Consider the following 16,505-nt stretch of genomic DNA (forward strand, 5'->3'; position numbering starts at 1 on the left):
AGCCCTTACATCACACCACAGATAAACAGATTACACAGGAGATGTTGGGAAAACATTAGGGATTGGTGCCAAGGTAACATTTAGATAACGTTAAGGATTGTTGTATTCTGGTTCCCATTTCTCAAAGTCGAAGTCAAACATTTTATTTTTATAATCATGTTTCAACGTTTAAAGGACGTTATTCGTAATGGTTGAAAAATCTTCAGATAAAGTCAAAAGAAGATGTTCTTGAGACATTGAGAATCAGTTGTGAAGGAGCAGATTATTAGAGTAACATATGTTATAACATCCTCCTAAACCACCAGATTATCAGAGTAACATATGTTATTACATCCTCCTAAACCACCAGATTATCAGAGTAACATATGTTATAACATCCTCCTAAACCACCAGATTATCAGAGTAACATACGTTATAACATCCTCCTAAACCACCAGATTATCAGAGTAACATATGTTATTACATCCTCCTAAACCACCAGATTATCAGAGTAACATATGTTATAACATCCTCCTAAACCACCAGATTATCAGAGTAACATACGTTATAACATCCTCCTAAACCACCAGATTATCAGAGTAACATACGTTATAACATCCTCCTAAACCACCAGATTATCAGAGTAACATATGTTATAACATCCTCCTAAACCACCAGATTATCAGAGTAACATACGTTATAACATCCTCCTAAACCACCAGATTATCAGAGTAACATATGTTATAACATCCTCCTAAACCACCAGATTATCAGAGTAACATACGTTATAACATCCTCCTAAACCACCAGATTATCAGAGTAACATACGTTATAACATCCTCCTAAACCACCAGATTATCAGAGTAACATACGTTATAACATCCTCCTAAACTACCAGATTATCAGAGTAACATATGTTATAACATCCTCCTAAACCACCAGATTATCAGAGTAACATATGTTATAACATCCTCCTAAACCACCAGATTATCAGAGTGACATATGTTATAACATCCTCCTAAACCACCAGATTATCACAGTAACATATGTTATAACATCCTCCTAAACCACCAGATTATCAGAGTAACATACGTTATAACATCCTCCTAAACCACCAGATTATCAGAGTAACATATGTTATAACATCCTCCTAAACCACCAGATTATCAGAGTAACATACGTTATAACATCCTCCTAAACCACCAGATTATCAGAGTAACATATGTTATAACATCCTCCTAAACCACCAGATTATCACAGTAACATATGTTATAACATCCTCCTAAACCACCAGATTATCACAGTAACATATGTTATAACATCCTCCTAAACCACCAGATTATCAGAGTAACATATGTTATAACATCCTCCTAAACCACCAGATTATCACAGTAACATACGTTATAACATCCTCCTAAACCACCAGATTATCAGAGTAACATACGTTATAACATCCTCCTAAACCACCAGATTATCAGAGTAACATATGTTATAACATCCTCCTAAACCACCAGATTATCAGAGTGACATATGTTATAACATCCTCCTAAACCACCAGATTATCACAGTAACATATGTTATAACATCCTCCTAAACCACCAGATTATCAGAGTGACATACGTTATAACATCCTCCTAAACCACCAGATTATCAGAGTAACATACGTTATAACATCCTCCTAAACCACCAGATTATCAGAGTAACATATGTTATAACATCCTCCTAAACCACCAGATTATCAGAGTAACATACGTTATAACATCCTCCTAAACCACCAGATTATCAGAGTAACATATGTTATAACATCCTCCTAAACCACCAGATTATCACAGTAACATATGTTATAACATCCTCCTAAACCACCAGATTATCACAGTAACATATGTTATAACATCCTCCTAAACCACCAGATTATCAGAGTAACATACGTTATAACATCCTCCTAAACCACCAGATTATCAGAGTAACATATGTTATAACATCCTCCTAAACCCCCAGATTATCAGAGTAACATACGTTATAACATCCTCCTAAACCACCAGATTATCAGAGTAACATATGTTATAACATCCTCCTAAACCACCAGATTATCAGAGTAACATACGTTATAACATCCTCCTAAACCCCCAGATTATCAGAGTAACATACGTTATAACATCCTCCTAAACCACCAGATTATCAGAGTAACATATGTTATAACATCCTCCTAAACCACCAGATTATCAGAGTAACATATGTTATAACATCCTCCTAAACCACCAGATTATCAGAGTAACATATGTTATAACATCCTCCTAAACCACCAGATTATCAGAGTAACATATGTTATAACATCCTCCTAAACCACCAGATTATCAGAGTAACATACGTTATAACATCCTCCTAAACATTTGTACATTTTTTTGTCATTTAGCAGACGCTCTTATCCAGAGTGCATACATTATTTATTTATTTTTTCATACTGGTCCCCCGTGGGAAACGAACCCACAACCCTGACGTTGCAAACGCCATGCTCTACCAACTGATTATCACAGTAACATACGTGATAACATCCTCCTAAATCACTATTGTATTTGTATTTAACGAAGGTTACCTGTGAAACCAGATGGTCATATTGTAGTCACCTCTGACGTCCTGAGTCTACACAGGTGGGCATCTGCAATGGACAGGTGTGTGCGTGTGGTGTGTGCGTGTGGTGTGTGCGTGTGGTGTGTGTGTGTGTGGTGTGTGTGGTGTGCGTGTGGTGTGTGCGTGTGGTGTGTGTGTGTGGTGTGTGTGTGTGGTGTGTGTGGTGTGCGTGTGGTGTGTGCGTGTGGTGTGTGTGTGTGTGTGTGTGTGTGGTGTGCGTGTGGTGTGTGTGTGTGTGGTGTGTGTGGTGTGCGTGTGGTGTGTGTGTGTGGTGTGTGTGTGTGTGGTATGTGTGTGTGGTGTGTGTGGTGTGCGTGTGGTGTGTGCGTGTGGTGTGTGTGTGTGTGGTGTGTGTGGTGTGCGTGTGGTGTGTGTGTGTGGTGTGTGTGTGTGTGGTGTGTGTGTGTGGTGTGTGCGCGTGGTGTGTGTGTGGTGTGTGTATGGTGTGTGTGTGTGCGTGTGGTGTGTGTGTGGTGTTTGTGTGGTGTGTGCGTGTGTGTGTGTGTGTGTGTGGTGTGTGTGTGTGTGGTGTGTGTGGTGTGTGTGGTGTGTGTGCGTGTGGTGTGTGCGTATGGTGTGTGTGTGGTGTGTGTGTGGTGTGTGCGTGTGTGTGTGTGTGTGTGTGTGCGTGTGGTGTGTGTGTGTGGTGTGTGCGTGTGGTGTGTGCGTGTGGTGTGTGTGTGTGTGTGTGTGTGTGTGTGGTGTCTGTGTGTGGTGTGTGTGTGGTGTGTGCGTGTGGTGTGTGCGTGGTGTGTGTGGTGTGCGTGTGGTGTGTGCGTGTGGTGTGTGTGTGGTGTGTGTGTGTGTGGTGTGTGTGTGTGCGTGTGGTGCGTTTGGTGTGCGTGTGGTGTGTGTGTGTGTGTATGGTGTGTGTGCGTGTGGTGTGTGTGTGTGGTGTGTGCGTGTGGTGTGTGCGTGTGGTGTGTGTGTGGTGTGTGTGTGTGTGGTGTGTGTGTGTGCGTGTGCGTGTGGTGTGTGCGTGTGGTGTGTGTGTGTGTGTGTGTGTGTGGTGTCTGTGTGTGGTGTGTGTGTGGTGTGTGCGTGTGGTGTGTGCGTGTGGTGTGTGTGTGGTGTGTGTGTGTGTGTGGTGTGTGTGTGTGCGTGTGGTGCGTTTGGTGTGCGTGTGGTGTGTGTGTGTGTGTATGGTGTGTGTGTGTGTGTGTGGTGTGTGTGTGTGTGTGGTGTGTGTGTGTGAGCGTAGACTCAGGACGTTAGAGGTGACTGCATAATGACCATCTGGTTTCATATAAAACACACAAACACGTTTCCGCCCCCCTATTTTCTCTTCTATTAATCAACACAACCTGTTACCATCTGTTATATATGACCACCAGTACAACACAACCCTGTTACCATCTGATATATATGACCACCAGTACAATACAACCCTGTTACCATCTGTTATATATGACCACCAGTACAACACAACCCTGTTACCATCTGATATATGACCACCAGTACAATACAACCCTGTTACCATCTGTTATATATGACCACCAGTACAACACAACCCTGTTACCATCTGATATATGACCACCAGTACAATACAACCCTGTTACCATCTGTTAGATATGACCACCAGTACAACACAACCCTGTTACCATCTGATATATGACCACCAGTACAACACAACCCTGTTACCATCTGTTATATATGACCACCAGTACAACACAACCCTGTTACCATCTGATATATATGACCACCAGTACAACACAACCCTGTTACCATCTGATATATATGACCACCAGTACAACACAACCCTGTTACCATCTGATATATATGACCACCAGTACAACACAACCTGTTATCATCTGATATATATGACCACCAGTACAACACCACCCTGTTACCATCTGTTATATATGACCACCAGTACAACACCACCCTGTTACCATCTGTTATATATGACCACCAGTACAACACAACCCTGTTACCATCTGATATATATGACCACCAGTACAACACAACCCTGTTACCATCTGATATATATGACCACCAGTACAACACAACCCTGTTACCATCTGATATATATGACCACCAGTACAACACCACCCTGTTATCATCTGAAATATATGACCACCAGTACAACACAACCCTGTTACCATCTGATATATATGACCACCAGTACAACACAACCCTGTTACCATCTGATATATATGACCACCAGTACAACACAACCTGTTATCATCTGATATATATGACCACCAGTACAACACAACCCTGTTACCATCTGTTATATATGACCACCAGTACAACACCACCCTGTTACCATCTGTTATATATGACCCCCAGTACAACACAACCCTGTTATCATCTGATATATATGACCCCCAGTACAACACAACCTGTTATCATCTGATATATATGACCACCAGTACAACACAACCTGTTACCATCTGATATATATGACCCCCAGTACAACACAACCCTGTTACCATCTGTTATATATTATCACCAGAACAACTCAACCCTTTTACCATCTGTTATATATTATCACCAGTACAACACAACACAACCCTGTTACCATATGTTATATATGACCCCCAGTACAACACAACCCTGTTACCATCTGTTATATATTATCACCAGTACAACACAACCCTGTTACCATCTGATATATATGACCCCCAGTACAACACAACCCTGTTACCATCTGATATATATGACCACCAGTACAACACAACCCTGTTACCATCTGATATATATTATCACCAGTACAACACAACCCTGCTACCATCTGTTACATATGACCAGCAGTACAACACAACCCTGTTACCATCTGATATATATGACCACCAGTACAACACAACCCTGTTACCATCTGTTATTTATGACCACAAGTACAACACAACACAACCCTGTTACCATCGGTTATATACAGTGAGGGAAAAAAAGTATTTGATCCCCTGCTTATTTTGTACGTTTGCCCACTGACAAATAAATGATAAGTCTATAAGTTTAATGGTAGGTTTATTTGAACAGTGAGAGACAGAATAACAACAACAAAAAATCCAGAAAAACGCATGTCAAAAATGTTATAAATTGATTTGCATTTTAATGAGGGAAATAAGTATTTGACCCCTCTGCAAAACATGACTTAGTACTTGGTGGCAAAACCCTTGTCGGTAATCACAGAGGTCAGAAGTTTCTTGTAGTTGGCCACCAGGTTTGCACACATCTCAGGAGGGATTTTGTTCCACTCCTCTTTGCAGATCTTCTCCAAGTCATTAAGGTTTTGAGGCTGACGTTTGGCAACTCGAACCTTCAGCTCCCTCCACAGATTTTCTTTGGGATTAAGGTCTGGAGACTGGCTAGGCCACTCCAGGACCTTAATGTGCTTCTTCTTGAGCCACTCCTTTGTTGCCTTGGCCGTGTGTTTTGGGTCATTGTCATGCTGGAATACCCATCCACAACCCATTTTCAGTGCCCTGGCTGAGGGAAGGAGGTTTTCACCCAAGATTTGACGGTACATGGCCCCGTCCATCGTCCCTTTGATGCGGTGAAGTTGTCCTGTCCCCTTAGCAGAAAAACACCCCCAAAGCATAATGTTTCCACCTCCATGTTTGATGGTGGGGATGGTGTTATTGGGGTCATAGGCAGCATTCCTCCTCCTCCAAACACGGCGAGTTGAGTTGATGCCAAAGAGCTCGATTTTGGTCTCATCTGACCACAACACTTTCACCCAGTTCTCCTCTGAATCATTCAGATGTTCATTGGCAAACTTCAGACGGGCATGTATATGTGCTTTCTTGAGCAGGGGGACCTTGCAGGCGCTGCAGGATTTCAGTCCTTCACGGCGTAGTGTGTTACCAATTGTTTTCTTGGTGACTATGGTCCCAGCTGCCTTGAGATCATTAACAAGATCCTCCCGTGTAGTTCTGGGCTGATTCCTCACCGTTCTCATGATCATTGCAACTCCATGAGGTGAGATCTTGCATGGAGCCCCAGGCCGAGGGAGATTGACAATTATTTTGTGTTTCTTCCATTTGCGAATAATCGCACCAACTGTTGTCACCTTCTCACCAAGCTGCTTGGCGATGGTTTTGTAGCCCATTCCAGCCTTGTGTAGGTCTACAATCTTGTCCCTGACATCCTTGGAGAGCTCTTTGGTCTTGACCATGGTGGAGAGTTTGGAATCTGATTGATTGATTACTTCTGTGGACAGGTGTCTTTTATACAGGTAACAAACTGAGATTAGGACCACTCCCTTTAAGAGTGTGCTCCTAATCTCAGATCGTTACCTGTATAAAAGACACCTGGGAGCCAGAAATCTTTCTGATTGATAGGGGGTCAAATACTTATTTCCCTCATTAAAATGCAAATCAATTTATAACATTTTTGCCATGCGTTTTTCTAGATTTTTTTGTTGTTATTCTGTCTCTCACTGTTCAAATAAACCTACCATTCAAATTATAGACTGATAATTTCTTTGTCAGTGGGCAAACGTACAAAATCAGCAGGGGATCAAATACTTTTTTCCCTCACTCTATGATCACCAGGAGAACACAACCCTGTTACCATCTGATATATATGACCACCAGTACAACACAACCCTGTTACCATCTATTATATATGACAACCAGTACAACACAACCCTGTTATCATCTGTTATATATGACAGTACAACACAACCCTGTTACCATCTGATATATATGACCACCAGTACAACACAACCCTGTTACCATCTGATATATATGACCACCAGTACAACACAACCCTGTTACCATCTGATATATATGACCACCAGTACAACACAACCCGGTTACCATCTGATATATATGACCACCAGTACAACACAACCCTGTTACCATCTGTTATATATGACCACCAGTACAACACAACCCTGTTAACATCTGATATATATGACCACCAGTACAACACAACCCTGTTACCATCTGTTATATATGACCACCAGTACAACACAACCCTGTTACCATCTGTTATATATGACCACAAGTACAACACAACCCTGTTACCATCTGATATATATGACCACCAGTACAACACAACCCTGTTACCATCTGATATATATGACCACCAGTACAACACAACACAACCCTGTTACCATCTGATATATATGACCCCCAGTACAACACAACCCTGTTATCATCTGATATATATGACCACAAGTACAACACAACCCTGTTACCATCTGTTATATATGACCACCAGAACAACACAACCCTGTTACCATCTGATATATATGACCACCAGTACAACACAACACAACCCTGTTACAATCTGATATATATGACCCCCAGTACAACACAACCCTGTTATCATCTGATATATATGACCACCAGTACAACACAACCCTGTTACCATCTGTTATATATGACCACCAGTACAACACAACCCTGTTACCATCTGATATATATGACCACCAGTACAACACAACCATGTTACCATCTGATATATATGACCACCAGTACAACACAACCCTGTTACCATCTGTTATATATGACCACCAGTACAACACAACCCTGTTACCATCTGATATATATGACCACCAGTACAATACAACCCTGTTACCATCTGTTATATATGACCACCAGTACAACACAACCCTGTTACCATCTGATATATATGACCACCAGTACAACACCACCCTGTTACCATCTGTTATATAAGACCACCAGTACAACACAACACAACCCTGTTACCATCTGATATATATGACCACCAGTACAACACAACCCTGTTACCATCTGATATATATGACCACCAGTACAACACAACCCTGTTACCATCTGATATATATGACCACCAGTACAATACAACCCTGTTACCATCTGTTATATATGACCACCAGTACAACACAACCCTGTTACCATCTGATATATATGACCACCAGTACAACACCACCCTGTTACCATCTGATATATATGACCACCAGTACAATACAACCCTGTTACCATCTGTTATATATGACCACCAGTACAACACAACCCTGTTACCATCTGATATATATGACCACCAGTACAACACAACCCTGTTACCATCTGATATTTATGACCACAAGTATAACACAACACAACCCTGTTACCATCTGTTATATACAGTGATGGAAAAAAGTATTTGATCCCCTGCTGATTTTGTACGTCTGCCCACTGACAAAGAAATGATAAGTCTATAATTTTAATGGTAGGTTTATTTGAACAGTGAGAGACAGAATAACAACAACAAAAATCCAGAAAAACGCATGTCAAAAATGTTATAAATTGATTTGCATTTTAATGAGGGAAATAAGTATTTGACCCCTCAGCAAAACATGACTTAGTACTTGGTGGCAAAACCCTTGTTGGCAATCACAGAGGTCAGACGTTTCTTGTAGTTGGCCACCAGGTTTGCACACATCTCAGGAGGGATTTTGTTCCACTCCTCTTTGCAGATCTTCTCCAAGTCATTAAGGTTTTGAGGCTGACGTTTGACAACTCGAACCTTCAGCTCCCTCCACAGATTTTCTTTGGGATTAAGGTCTGGAGACTGGCTAGGCCACTCCAGGACCTTAATGTGCTTCTTCTTGAGCCACTTATCTGTTGCCTTAGCCATGTGTTTTGGGTCATTGTCATGCTGGAATACCCATCCACTACCCATTTTCAATGCCCTGGCTGAGGGAAGGAGGTTCTCACCCAAGATTTGACGGTACATGGCCCCGTCCATCGTCCCTTTGATGCGGTGAAGTTGTCCTGTCCCCTTAGCAGAAAAACACCCCCAAAGCATAATGTTTCCACCTCCATGTTTGACTGTGGGGATGGTGTTCTTGGAGTCATAGGCAGCATTCCTCCTCCTCCAAACACGGCGAGTTGAGTTGATGCCAAAGAGCTCGATTTTGGTCTCATCTGACCACAACACTTTCACCCAGTTCTCCTCTGAATCATTCAGATTTTCATTGGCAAACTTCAGACGGGCATGTATATGTGCTTTCTTGAGCAGGGGGACCTTGCAGGCGCTGCAGGATTTCAGTCCTTCACGGCGTAGTGTGTTACCAATTGTTTTCTTGGTGACTATGGTCCCAGCTGCCTTGAGATCATTGACAAGATCCTCCCGTGTAGTTCTGGGCTGATTCCTCACCGTTCTCATGATCATTGCAACTCCACGAGGTGAGATCTTGCATGGAGCCCCAGGCCGAGGGAGATTGACAATTATTTTGTGTTTCTTCCATTTGCAAATAATCGCACCAACTGTTGTCACCTTCTCACCAAGCTGCTTGGCGATGGTTTTGTAGCCCATTCCAGCCTTGTGTAGGTCTACAATCTTGTCCCTGACATCCCTGGAGAGCTCTTTGGTCTTGACCATGGTGGAGAGTTTGGAATCTGATTGATTGATTGCTTCTGTGGACAGGTGTCTTTTATACAGGTAACAAACTGAGATTAGGAGCACTCCCTTTAAGAGTGTGCTCCTAATCTCAGATCGTTACCTGTATGAAAGACACCTGGGAGCCAGAAATCTTTCTGATTGATAGGGGGTCAAATACTTATTCCCCTCATTAAAATGCAAATCAATTTATAACATTTTTGCCATGCGTTTTTTTGATTTTTGTTGTTGTTATTCTGTCTCTCACTGTTCAAATAAACCTACCATTCAAATTATAGACTGATCATGTCTTTGTCAGTGGGCAAACGTACAAAATCAGCAGGGGATCAAATACTTTTTTCCCTCACTCTATGACCACCAGTAAAACACAACCCTGTTACCATCTGATATATATGACCACCAGTACAACACAACCCTGTTACCATCAGATATATATGACCACCAGTACAACACCACCCTGTTACCATCTGATATATATGACCACCAGTACAACACAACACAACCCTGTTACCATCTGATATATATTATCACCAGTACAACACAACCCTGTTACCATCAGATATATATGACCACCAGTACAACACAACCCTGTACCATCAGATATATATGACCACCAGTACAACACAACCCTGTTACCATCTGATATATATGACCACCAGTACAACACAACCCTGTTACCATCTGATATATGACCACCAGTACAACACAACCCTGTTACCATCTGATATATATGACCACCAGTACAACACAACACAACCCTGTTACCATCTGATATATATGACCACCAGTACAACACAACCCTGTTACCATCTGATATATGACCACCAGGACAACACCACCCTGTTACCATCTGATATATATGATCACCAGTACAACACAACCCTGTTACCATATGTTATATATGACCACCAGTACAACACAACCCTGTTACCATCTGATATATATGACCACCAGTACAACACAACCCTGTTACCATCTGATATATATGACCACCAGTACAACACAACCCTGTTACCATCTGTTATATATGACCACCAGTACAACACAACCCTGTTACCATCTGATATATATGACCACCAGTACAACACAACCCTGTTACCATCTGATATATATGACCACCATTACAACACAACCCTGTTACCATCTGATATATATGACCCCCAGTACAACACAACCCTGTTACCATCTGATATATATGACCCCCAGTACAAGACTAATCACTTCTGTGACGTGTGGCTTTGTGTCTCTTTGTGCCTCGAGTACTCTGCAGAGTAGACTCGTCTCTGTGTCTCTCTCTCTCTCTCTCCCTCTCCCACCCTCCCTATCTTCCTATTTCTCTCTCCCTCTCTCTCTCCCTCCCTCATCTCGCTTAGCTTAGCTCCTGCAGTAGTCAGTGTCAGCGGTCTGTGTGTCTGTTTGCTGAAGTCCAACTCACCCTTTAAAGTCTCCATTACGACTATATCTAAGGGTACTTAATACCAGGTCCTTGATGGGCTCTCACCCTTTAAAGTCTCCATTACGACTATATCTAAGGGTACTTAATACCAGGTCCTTGATGGGCTCTCACCCTTTAAAGTCTCCATTACGACTATATCTAAGGGTACTTAATACCAGGTCCTTGATGGGCTCTCGCCTTTTGAAGGTTGCTTATCTCCTTATCTGAAGAGGCTCTGACACAGGGTGTCCGCTTTGACTGACAAGGCTCTGAACTCTCCCTCAGCAATCATGGCTCATGGTTTTCTCCCATTTCATTTTTACCCTTACACCCTTCCCCTTCGGTGTTTGCAGATCTGAAGGGACTGGATATATTTCAGCAATATGGTCATGGTAAGAGAAGAGAGATTTTCAGTTTGGAACCAAGCCCCTCTCCTCAGAGGTATCATCACAGCCTAATTAGGCCAGGCCAGGACATGGGCTGTGGGGAAACAGAGTAGGAGTCTTCAGGGGCTGCTGGGGGGTTTGAGGATGACTCACAGCTCTTCCTAAAACCAGTTTGATTTGACCTGGTGGCTAGGACTACAACATCTCATTTCCGATATGTAGTTCTGATAGAGGTGATGATAGACGAGGTGTGTGTGTGTGTTCGTCGGTACCTACAGTATAACATTTGTTTCCTCTCTCCAGACGAGGTAAGCAGGGAGGCGATGGAACAGGCAGTTCAGCTCAGAGTTGGAGAGCTCATCATCATCGTAGTGGTGCTCGTCATGTGGGCAGGTAACTCGACTGCAACACAACCACAGCACAACACAACCACAGTCTGATCACAACCACACTGACCATGACTTCAGGACAGAATTAGTATAATATTAGTGGCGCTCGTCATGTTGGTATATGGCCGGACCGCTACACAACCATATCACATCAAATCACAACCACAACACAACAGAACCATTTCCATGCCTCAATGTGGGCAGGTAACCAACCCACAATACAACCACAACACAACAGAACCACTTCCATGCCTCATGAGGGCAGGTAACCAAACCACAACACTATGGGGATCCATAATAAACCCCTTGGCAGGAACTAATGGGGATCCATAATAAATACAAATACAAAACACAACCATAACACACATACAGTTGAAGTCGGATGTTTACATACACTTAGGTTGGAGTCATTAAAACTCGTTTTTCAACCACTCCACAAATTTCTTGTTAACAAACTCTAGTTTTGGCAAGTCGGTTAGGTCATCTACTTTGTGCATGACACAAGTACTTTTTCCAACAATTGTTTACAGACAGATTATTTCACTTATAATTCACTGTATCACAATTCCAGTGGGTCAGAAGTTTACATACACTAAATTGACTGTGCCTTTAAATAGCTTGGAAAATTCCAGAAAATGATTGACATCATTTGAGTAAATTGGAGGTGTACCTGTGGATGTATTTCAAGGCCTACCTTCAAACTCAGTGCCTCTTTGCTTGACATCATGGGAAAATCAAAATAAATCAGCCAAGACCTCAGAAAAAAAAAGTTGACCTCCACAAGTCTGGTTCATCCTTGGGAGCAATTTCCAAATGCCTGAAGGTTCCACGTTCATCTGTACAAACAATTGTACGCAAGTATAAACACCATGGGACCACGCAGCCATCATACCGCTCAGGAAGGAGACGCATTCTGTCTCCTAGTGATGAACGTACTTTGCAAATCAATCCCAGAACAACAGCAAAGGAACTTGTGAAGATGCTGGAGGAAACAGGTACAAAAGTATCTATATCCACAGTAAAACGAGTAAAACGAGGCATATATCGACATAACCTGAAAGGCCGCTCAGCAAGGAAGAAGCCACTGCTTCAAAACCACCATAAAAAATCCAGACTACGGTTTGCAACTGCACATGGGGACAAAGATCGTACATTTTGGAGAAATGTCCTCTGGTCTGATGAAACAAAAATAGAACTGTTTGGCCATAATGACCATCGTTATGTTTGGAGGAAAAAGGGGTGGCTTGCAAGCCGAAGAACACCATCCCAACCGTGAAGCACGGGGGTGGCAGCATCATGCTGTGGGGGTGCTTTGCTGCAGGAGGGACTGGTGCACTTCACAAAATAGATAGTATTATGAGGAAGGAATTATGTGGATATATTGAAGCAACATCTCAAGACATCAGTCAGGAAGTTAAAGTTTGGTCGCAAATGGGTCCTCCAAATGGACAATGACCCCAAGCATACTTCCAAAGTTGTTTCAAAATGACTTAAGGACAACAAAGTCAAGGTATTGGAGTGGCCATCACAAAGCCCTGACCTCAATCCTATAGAAAATGTGTGGGCAGAACTGAAAAAGCGTGTTAGAGCAAGGAGGCCTACAAACCTGACTCAGTTACACCAGCTCTGTTAGGAGGAATGGGCCAAAATTCACCCAACTTATTGTGGGAGCTTGTGGAAGGCTACCCGAAACGTTTGACCCAAGTTAAACAATTTAAAGGCAATACTACCAGATACTAATTGAGTGTGATGAATGTGATGAAAGAAATAAAAGCTGAAATAAATCATTCTCTCTATTATTATTCTGACATTTCACATTCCTAAAATAAAGTGGTGATCCTAACTGACCTAAGACAGGGAATTTTTACTAGGATTAAATGTCAGGAATTGTGAAAATCTGCGTTTTAAATCTATTTGGCTAAGGTGTATGTAAACTTCCGACTTCAACTGTATTTACTTTGTTGTTGATTTCATTTAATCCTAAACCTAGACTAATATACCAGAGAGGTATACTAAAACTGAAAAGCAAGATCATTGAGTTAGCCAGCTGACTTTGATAAGCAACCAGAAATAACTATTGAAAGCTAAACTTAACTTGTATATTTGTTTTTTGAATCAATTAGACCCTGCCCATTTCCAGCTTATCTTTCTAGAAAATTCAAAGTTATATTGATCCTGTTTTGTACCCCTCAGTTTCATCTACACACTCTGCTATCTGTGTTGGATGAATCTCTGTTACTGTGCCTCAAGTACTCTGCAGAGGAGACTCTCTCTCCCTCTCTCTCTCTCTGTCTCTCTCTCTCTCTCTCTCTCTCTCTCTCTCTCTCTCTCTCTCTCTCTCTGTCTCTCTCTCTCTCTCTCTCTCTCTCTCTCTCTCTCTCTCTCTCTCTCTTTCTCTCTTTCTCTCTCTCTCTCTCTCTCTCTCTCTCTCTCTTGCTCTCTGTATATCTCTCAATTAAATTCAAATGAAGGGCTTTATTGGCATGGGAAACATATGTTTACATTGCCAAAGCAAGTGAAAAAGATAATTAACAAAAGTGAAGTAAACAACAAAAAATTATTACACTCACAAATGTTCAAAAGTAATAGAGACATTTCAAAATGTCATTTTATGGCTATGTACTGTGTTATAACGATGTGCAAATAGTTAAAGTACAAAAGGGAAAGTAACTAAACATAAATATGGGTTGTATTTACAATGGTGTTTGTTCTTCACTTGTTGCCCTTTTCTTGTGGCAACAGGTCATAAATCTTGCTGCTGTGATGGCACACTGTGGTATTTCACCCAATAGTTCTGGGAGTTTATCCAAAAAAAATGTTTTTCCAGTTCTTTGGGGTCTTTTTAATCTGAGGGAAATGTGTGTCTCTAATATGGTCATACATTTGGCAGAAGGTTAGAAAGTGCAGCTCAGTTTCCACCTCATTTTGTGGGCAGTGTGCACATAGCCTGTCTTCTCTTGAGAGCCAGGTCTGCCTACAACGGCCTCTCTCAATAGCAAGGCTATGCTCACTGAGTCTGTACATAGTCCAAGCTTTCATTAATTTTGGGTCAGTCACAGTGGTCAGGTATTCTGCCATTGTGTACTCTCTGTTTAGGGCCAAATAGCATTCTAGTTTGCTCTGTTTTTGGTAAATTCTTTCCAATGTGTCAAGTAATTATCTTTTTATGATTTGTGTGGGTCTAATTGTGTTGCTGTCGCTGTCCTGGGGCTCTGTGGGGTCTGTTTGTGTTTGTGAACAGAGTCCCAGGACCGGCTTGCTTAGCGGACTCTTCTCCAGGTTCATCTCTCTGTAGGTGATGGCTTTGTTATGGAAGGTTTGGGAATTACTTGATTTTAGGTGGTTGTAGAATTTAACGGCTCTTTTCTGGAATTTGAAAATTACCAGGTATCGGCCTAATTCTGCTCTGCATGCATTATTTGGTGTTTTACGTTGTACATGGAGGATATTTTTGCAGAATTCTGCATGCAGAGTCTCAATTTGGTGTTTGCCCCAATTTGTGAATTCTTGGTTGGTGAGCGGACCCCAGACCTCACAACCATAAAGGGCAATGGGTTCTATAACTGATTCAAGTATTTTTAGCCAGATTCTAATTGGGATGTCGAATTTATGTTCCTTTTGATGGCGTAGAAGGCCCTTCTTGCCTTGTCTCTCAGATCGTTCAGAGCTTTGTGGAAGTTACCCGTGGTGCTGATGTTTAGGCTGAGGTAGGTATAGTTTTTTTCTGTGCTCTAGGTCAACAGTGTCTAAATGGAATTTGTATTGTGGTCCTGGCAGCTGTATCATTTTTAGAACACCATTATTTTTGTCTTACTGAGATTCACTGTCAGGGCCCAGGTCTGACAGAATCTATGCAGAATATCTAGGTGCTGCTGTAAGTCCTCCTTGGTTGTTGACAGAAGCACCAGATCATCAGCAAACAGTAGACATTTGACTTCAGATTCTAGTAGGGTGAGGCCGGGTGCTGCAGACTGTTCTAGTGCCCTCGCCAATTCGTTGGTAAATATGTTGAAGAGGGTGGGGCTCATGCTGCATCCCTTTCTCACACCCCGGCCTTGTGGAAATATAAATGTGCGTGTTTTTTGCCAATTTTAACCACACACTTGTTGTTTGTGTACATGGATTTTATCATGTCATATGTTTTCCCCCCAACACCACTTTCCATCAATTTGAATAGCAGACCTCATGCCAAAATGAGTCAAATTAATTCCAAAACAAAGACTTTGCCTTTGTTTTGGCTTGTTTGTTTGTCAATTAGGGTGTGCAGGGTGAATACGTGATCTGTCGTACGGTAATTTGGTAAAAAGCCAATTTCCCATTTGCTCAGTACATTGTTGACGCATATACCACGGTAGTTATTGGGGTCAAATT

The 16,505-nt window shown here is 41.9% G+C and overlaps 1 pseudogene across 1 annotated transcript in view; it reads left to right on the forward strand.

Moving 5' to 3' along the window:
* The window catches only part of LOC311132071 (fibronectin type III domain-containing protein 5b-like), a 51,953-nt pseudogene that overhangs the window by 34,154 nt on the left and 1,294 nt on the right, over window positions 1-16,505 (forward strand). Inside the window, exon 4 of the transcript in view lies at window positions 12,049-12,138. The product of the transcript in view is annotated as a fibronectin type III domain-containing protein 5b-like (transcript). The remainder of the gene's footprint in view (window positions 1-12,048; window positions 12,139-16,505) is intronic.

Source organism: Coregonus lavaretus (assembly GCF_964263955.1).
Source record: "Coregonus lavaretus genome assembly, chromosome: 7".
In the NCBI taxonomy this organism is placed as follows: Eukaryota; Metazoa; Chordata; class Actinopteri; order Salmoniformes; family Salmonidae; genus Coregonus; species Coregonus lavaretus.